Source organism: Mus pahari, chromosome 15, assembly GCF_900095145.1.
Source record: "Mus pahari chromosome 15, PAHARI_EIJ_v1.1, whole genome shotgun sequence".
Lineage (NCBI taxonomy): Eukaryota > Metazoa > Chordata > Mammalia > Rodentia > Muridae > Mus > Mus pahari.
In genome coordinates, this window is record NC_034604.1 from 69,967,965 (window position 1) to 69,974,843 (window position 6,879).

Sequence of the window (6,879 nt, forward strand, 5' to 3'; positions counted from 1 at the left end):
TGTGTGTGTGTGTGTGTGTGTGTGTGTGTGTGTGTGTGTGTGTGTGTGTGTGTGTGAATCCTGTATGTATGTGCACCATGTATGTACAGAAGTTCACAGAGGTCAAAAGTGTCATCCTGGAATTGGAGTTACAGATGGCTGTGAGCCTTATCAGTGCTGGAAAGTGAGCCCTGTCCCCTGGAAGAGCAGTAAGTGCTCTCAACCACTGAGCCCATCTCTTGAGCCCCTGGGCCCATTTTTAACTTCAGAATCACTTCTGGTATTCTTCCTTGTCTGTAATGATTGCTCTGACCAGCTCCTGTCTAGACACCTCATATAACCTGCCTGCAATCACTACCCCCAAAAGAGAATGTTACAATGTCTATGTGGCTCTAATTATCACTGTTTCTTTTCTTAATTACCTTCATACTTTTACAAGTGTCGTTCAGATAACTGGCTAAAACACCCAATCTTTACCAGGAAATAATGAAACTGTTTTACCTAAGTGGGAAGTGCATCCTAGGAGGCTCATTTACAGTGGTACACTGTTCTCCAAGCTGTAACAATACTATCTACCATTACTTTAGCATTAACTGTGCCAGATCCAGAATCAAACGGATTCTGCTCTATTAACCTTTGCGGTTTACAGCTCTGTGAGGTAGCTGTTGTAAGTCTGTAAGGTAGATCCCATTTCAGATCCCATTTCATAGATCCAAACACTGAAGCTTTGGGAGGCCACGCAGCTTGCTACTGATAATGGCAGGATTCACAGTCCTTCTCTGTTTGACTTCTTTGGATACTAGAACTGCTGAGGAGCAGGCAAGATTCTAAATGTTACACAATGTAACCCAGGCAAAAGCTTTGGCTTTGCTGTTATATCACATTAATACGTTACATTGTTACATTGCATATAATGTTTTGTATACATTATAAAAGGGTGAGATCTCTTCCTGTCCTGCAACCCTGGGGAATCACTCTTGCATCCCAGACTTCTCTGCTGCATTCTTTCTCCTACTCTAGAAGGCTGCTTTTGGTTTTTTTTTTTTTTTTAAGTTTTATTTTATTTTTAATTATGTGGGGAGGGGGCAGGGTACACATGAGTACAAGTACCCACAGAACCCAGAGGAAGGTGTCAGATGCCCTGGAGCTGGAGTCATGGGCAGGTGTAATCAAGCAAGCATGACTGCTGGGAATCCAGCTCTGGTCCTCCGCAGGAGCGGTTCATGCTTACCACTAAGCTGTCTCCCTAGCTCCTGAGGCTACTCTTATTAAAAACCAAATTGGGAGCATGTGTAACCAAGGCACAGAAGATGACCCACCTATTTCTGCCTCTGTTTGCATTCTTTCTATCACTAACTGCTACTTGAGACACTTCCAGCGGGTTTGAAAATGTGGCTTCTGCACACACTCACCTAAATTAAGAATATCTACCCTTCTGCTAAATTCCTAGTGTTTTCACTTCGTTTGAAAGAAAGAAAGAAAGAAAGAAAGAAAGAAAGAAAGAAAGAAAGAAAGAAGAAAGAGAGAGGAAGGAAGGAAGGAAGGAAGGAAGGAAGGAAGAGAAAGAGGGAGAGAAAGGAAGAACTTTAAAAGCAATGAGAAAAACATTGCAGAAGGATGTTGAAAGATATTGTCTTCCTTTTTTTTTTTTTTTTTTTAAAGACTTATTTATTTATTATATGTAAGTACACTGTAGCTGTCTTCAGACACTCCAGAAGAGGGCGTCAGATCTTGTTACGGATNGTTATGAGCCACCATGTGGTTGCTGGGATTTGAACTCCGGACCTTCGGAAGAGCAGTCGGGTGCTCTTACCCACTGAGCCATCTCACCAGCCCTTGTCTTCCTTTTGTATGGCCAAAGATGGAGGAAGACGCTTGTCAGATGGTAGAGGACAAAGGTCTTCTCAGAACCTGTACTGAGAATAGTCATGGATCCCCACTGTCCTCAGTGCCTATGTCAATTGTCTTATTTAATCCTTATTTTATCACTGAGATACAGCCAGCTGCTTCTCCATCCTTCATGATGAACAGAGACGAGAACACACTACCTGCTGTGTGGTCCGAGACTCTGAACTTTATCTGCGCTTCTCTGATCCCTGACCTGCAGCTTCACCTCTTGTCATCCGTTATGAATGTGCCAATCTGATGCTCTTGTTGATTTTGAATGACAGATCCATTAGGCTTTTTCTACAGTTTTGCTGCTGCCATAAGACAAAGTAATAATATAAACAATCAAAATAGCATGTTTTTAGAGCATTCAGGCAAAACCAGCAGGCCGGGGAGCAGGGGTTGCATCGGTTCTTCCATGGCAGGCTGGCTTCATTCTTGCCCAACAACAAACTGGAATTTCTAAATCCAGTCAACTGCCTTTCCCGTGAAGCAGGCAAGGCAAAGCAGAGCACTAACGGTTCTCGGTTGTTTCAAAGTCAGCAGAGATGCATAATCCTGCATAGCGTACAAATATGCACAGATACCAAGCATACTTACATTTTAAAAATTGTATTCAGGCTCTGCAAAGTGCTTGCTTCACAAACATCTGGGTCTGAGTTTGGATGCCTATTGATCATGCAGCTGTGTGTTTCTGAAGCCCCAGCACTGGTAGAGCAGAGACGGGGGTATCCCCGGGGCTCACTGGCCGTCCAGCCTAGCAAAATCAGGGACCCCAGGTTCAGTGAGAGACCCTGCCTCAAAAAATAGAGGAGAGAGTGATGTAGGAAGACACCGACATCAACCTGTGACTTCCACATACATATTAATAGGTATGCACGTACTCCAGTGTGCATGCACACACAACAACCTATACATGTGCATATACAACACACACAACAACCTATGCATGTGTAGACACACACACACACACACACACTCATTTGAAATGTATTGAAACTGTAATAAAGCTATCTTCTCCCTCACTCTAAATGTTCTTGTTTTCTTAGGTTGTTGTGTGTTTTTGTTCCCTCCCAGGCGACAGACCCACTTACTCTTGTTCTGTAAGATACAGCCTACCACGGAGCACTTCGGACCTGCAGAAAGAAGAACTGCAAAGTGAAAGGGCTTGGGCACCAAAACCAGGTTCGAGAAAAGCCAAGGACAAGTGACCTCGCGCCAGCATGGGCAACCATGTAAAATAGACTGTGGCGGCCATTCATTAGGAGGGGGGAGGGGGGAGCCAACCGGACTGGTCAATGCTTGTCACATCTTTTGGTGGAACCAAAGTTTGAATATTTGTGTTTTGAAAGCATAGCTGAACCCAGAGGGTAGGAAGTGCTGAGTGGGGAAATGTTCGTGTGGTCTCTGCGGCACCATACGATTCTCCTTTGCTTTTCCGGAAGGGATTCCTAGTGGAAAGAAGAGAGAAGAACAATCCTGGGAATGGGGACTTAGGTTTAGACAAACCTGCTTTCCATAGCAAGCTGGACAGACACATGGCCCCTTCCTCTCTGGTACTTTGCCTGCTGTATGAAGATTGTATTCCTCTGGAAATATTTTACAGTTTAATATTGAGTGTAATTAAGAATATAATCATGTTATCAAAAATGGTATTTAACTCTGTTGTAGTTTCTTTAACATTCATGTGGATAAAAAGTCTATAATAAAAAAAATTATGACGTAATAGATGTGTTCATGTAGTTAAGTGCATATTTGCTTGGGGGCAACTCAGAAACTAATGCTTTTTAGAGTTATTTTGGCATAAAGTATTTGAATAAATTATTTTTGAAAACAGATTTCCTTCACAGATGATTATTAAGGGTTAGGATAGCCTTTGATCCCCTCAGCATCTGGGCTCCAATCCATGGCCTTAGAATCTTTCCAGTTCCCGTCAGGTCTTCTGACAGACTTGGTGATGGGGTTACCACCACGGCTTCCTCTTCACTGTGATGTTAAATCCAAATCCATATAATAGTTTTATGCCAAAGATGCCTTTTAGATGCAATAAACAGACGAGGCCAAGTGTGACCCTTCGCAGTAGTAATTTCTAAGGTAGTTCTGGGTTCACCATGGATGACTTCCTGGCTTGAAGTTGCCAAAGACTATCCTAACTGGATACTGCTCACTATTGGCACTCCTTGGCAGACTTTAAATGATATTTAAAAGGCATTACCAGGGGGGCTAGAGAAACAACAGCCACACTTCTCTTGCAGAGGACACAAACTTAGCTCCCAACACCTACACCCATCAACTTACAACCGCCCATCCAGGCCCAGGGGTCTGGTACCCTTGTGAGCATCTCCACATTCATGTGATATACACACATGCATGCACACACGTTCACACACACAAAGAAGAGGATGAGCAGGAAAATGAATTTTTTAAAAAGTGTATATTCATGATATTTAATACTTTTACACACCAGCTCTGTTATCATGCACTTCCTCCTGATAGATAAATGTTCGTATCTGTGGTGCAACATGGTGTCAGTTTTCTGATGTTGTAACAAACACCTGAAATGCGTGGATGTATAAAAAATATAAAGTTAGGGCTGGAGGAAGGCCTCGGAGGCTGAGAATGCTTGATCTGCTTGCAGAGGATCTGGATCCAGTTCTTAGCACCCATGACAGGCGGCTCATAGCACTCTGCACCTCCAGTTCCAGGGTATATGGTGCCCTCTTCTGGCCTCATTGGGCACTGCATGTATAGTGCACATCTATTCAGGCATACACACATACACTTTTAAAATATTTTTTAAAGGAGGATTGTCCACTGGGAGATGTCTCAGTGGGTAAAGCACTTGCATCAGAAGTAATGAAGAATCGAAGTTGGACCTTCAGAACCCACATAAAACCTGGATTGATTGCATGCACCTATCATTCCAGTGCTCCTAAGATGAATGGCAGGTTGAGGCAGGAGAATTTCTAGAGGCTCATGGTCTAGCTAGCCTGGTATATGCAACATGGATGAGACCTTATCTCAAACCAAAGTAGAAGATAGGGGCCAATGCTGGAGGTTTTTCTTTAACATCTACATATGCACCGTGGCATGCACACGACTACATTCACACATGTGAACACACACACACACACACAGAGAGAGAGAGAGAGAGAGAGAGAGAGAGAGAGAGAGAGAGAGAGAGGTGTTAAAATCCAAAGAATAAAAGATTTATTTTACCTTATAGGTTTCAGCCCATAGTCAGTTGATCTCACTGCCACTGTGATGGAAGTATGTAGAGGCACCAGGATGCCAAGAGACAAAATAGGGAGGCCCAAGTTTCCAATATTCCACTCAAAGGTACACCTCTAATGACCTCACTTCCTCCCACAAGTATCTGCTTTCCAAGGTTTCGCCCACCACAGTGGCACAACAGGCTAGTGACTAAGAGCCAACCATCGTGTGCATTATGAGATCAGAAGAAGCCCGCTCATTTATACCTATTGGCTCATGAAGAATGAGAGGCCATGGGATAGGCCATGTGAAAATAAGGTCCCTGCAGGCGCCTAAGAAAAAGGATGGAGATGCTGTCTTGAAGAATGTTCCCTTAAGGATGGGTCTGGGCAGAAGAGACACTTGTTTGACAAACCAAGGTAAGACATTGTTCTTTTATTTCTATTTGTAGCTTCAAATGTCTCAGTTATTGTTGCACAAATACCAGCAAATGGTTATAAAGTAAAGGGGAGGTTTGAAAACTACGTCCAAGTCACCACCCTAGCAGCGCTCTGAACTGTCTTGATGAGCACGCTTAGCGCAGAGTCTACTCGAGAATGGAAAGCTACACTGAGGTCTCCCCTTTCTCCTAAATCCCAGACTCCAGAGTTCTGGAGCTCACCCCAGTGCTTCGGCATCCTTGCCTCCTCCCCTCTCCCCCCCCCCCAGCCCCTCACCCCCAGTCCCAGGGCCTCGTTTCTTAAGGTATTTTTATCTAAGTCTTTTTTTCTCTTTAAAAGCACTAGAGCCCAACAGTCCTCTATGCAAGCATAAAACAACTCAGCAGAACCCAAAGGCCTTCAAAGAAAACGCACCAAGGAGTTCAGCATGTGCTATGGGAACATGGCGTTTACCCCACATGGCTCTTCACTAATTCAGAGGACACCTCATCCTCGATATGGTAGTATGTGGTGCTTTTAAGCCAGAACAAAAAAAGAACTTCTTGCTAAAACTGGATGTGCCTGGGTTGTCTGAGCTGCCTTATAGAATCCAACAGGACATCCACCTGCAGCACTGCAGGTGGCTAAAAATAAAGCCACTCTTTGGGGGAGGGACAAATAAGGATCCTTGGCTCTCCAAAATGACAGCAGAAGAAAGACACACTTTTCTCTCACTGTTTTATCACTGCATCATCCAGGGTCAACCCAGATGCTCGCCAATGAAGAAGACAGCGATACAAATAGTGTTCTCTATTTTAATGCCCAATTAAATGACAAGATCGAGAAAGACTGTAACAAAGTAACAAAGCTTTCAGCCCAACTCATAAAGCATCCCCTGTTCACCTGCCGCTTCCAGACCTCAGAATGCCAGAATAATTGTCCTTCAGTTTGCAGCAGGCAAGGAGAGAGGGTTTCACATCCGGATTTCCTTACATGGAGCAGTAAGTGTAGATGACAGAGGGAGAACTCTCCTTAGCTCCAGGGGACATGATCAATCGGAGAAGAGTTCTGTCCTTAAAGAAGTAAAGCTGGCACTGGCCAACGCTGTGGAAAGTTGATGCGATGATTACTTTGTCAATTTGATACAGTCTAGAATCACCTGGGAAGTTACAATGAGGGATTGTTTAGGTTGGGTTGGGCTGTAAGCTGTCTGTGAGGATTGCCTTGGTTCTGTTCTTTGAAATGGGAAAACCTAAGGCCCACTATGGGCAGCACCATTCCCTGAGTTTGAGTCCTGGACTGTATAAAAGAAGAAATGGCTGATACTCTGTGTGTGTGTGTGTGTGTGTGTGTGTGTGTGTGTGTGTGTGTGTGTGTGTGT

General features: G+C 44.0%; 1 protein-coding gene across 1 annotated transcript in view; it reads left to right on the top strand.

Moving 5' to 3' along the window:
- Skor2 (SKI family transcriptional corepressor 2) overlaps positions 1–3,148 on the top strand; it is a 41,868-nt gene extending 38,720 nt beyond the window's left edge. The window contains exon 8 of the mRNA XM_029547077.1: positions 2,944–3,148. The gene's annotated coding sequence lies outside the window, so the exon portion shown is untranslated. The remainder of the gene's footprint in view (positions 1–2,943) is intronic.
- The last annotated feature ends 3,731 nt before the right edge of the window (positions 3,149–6,879 follow it).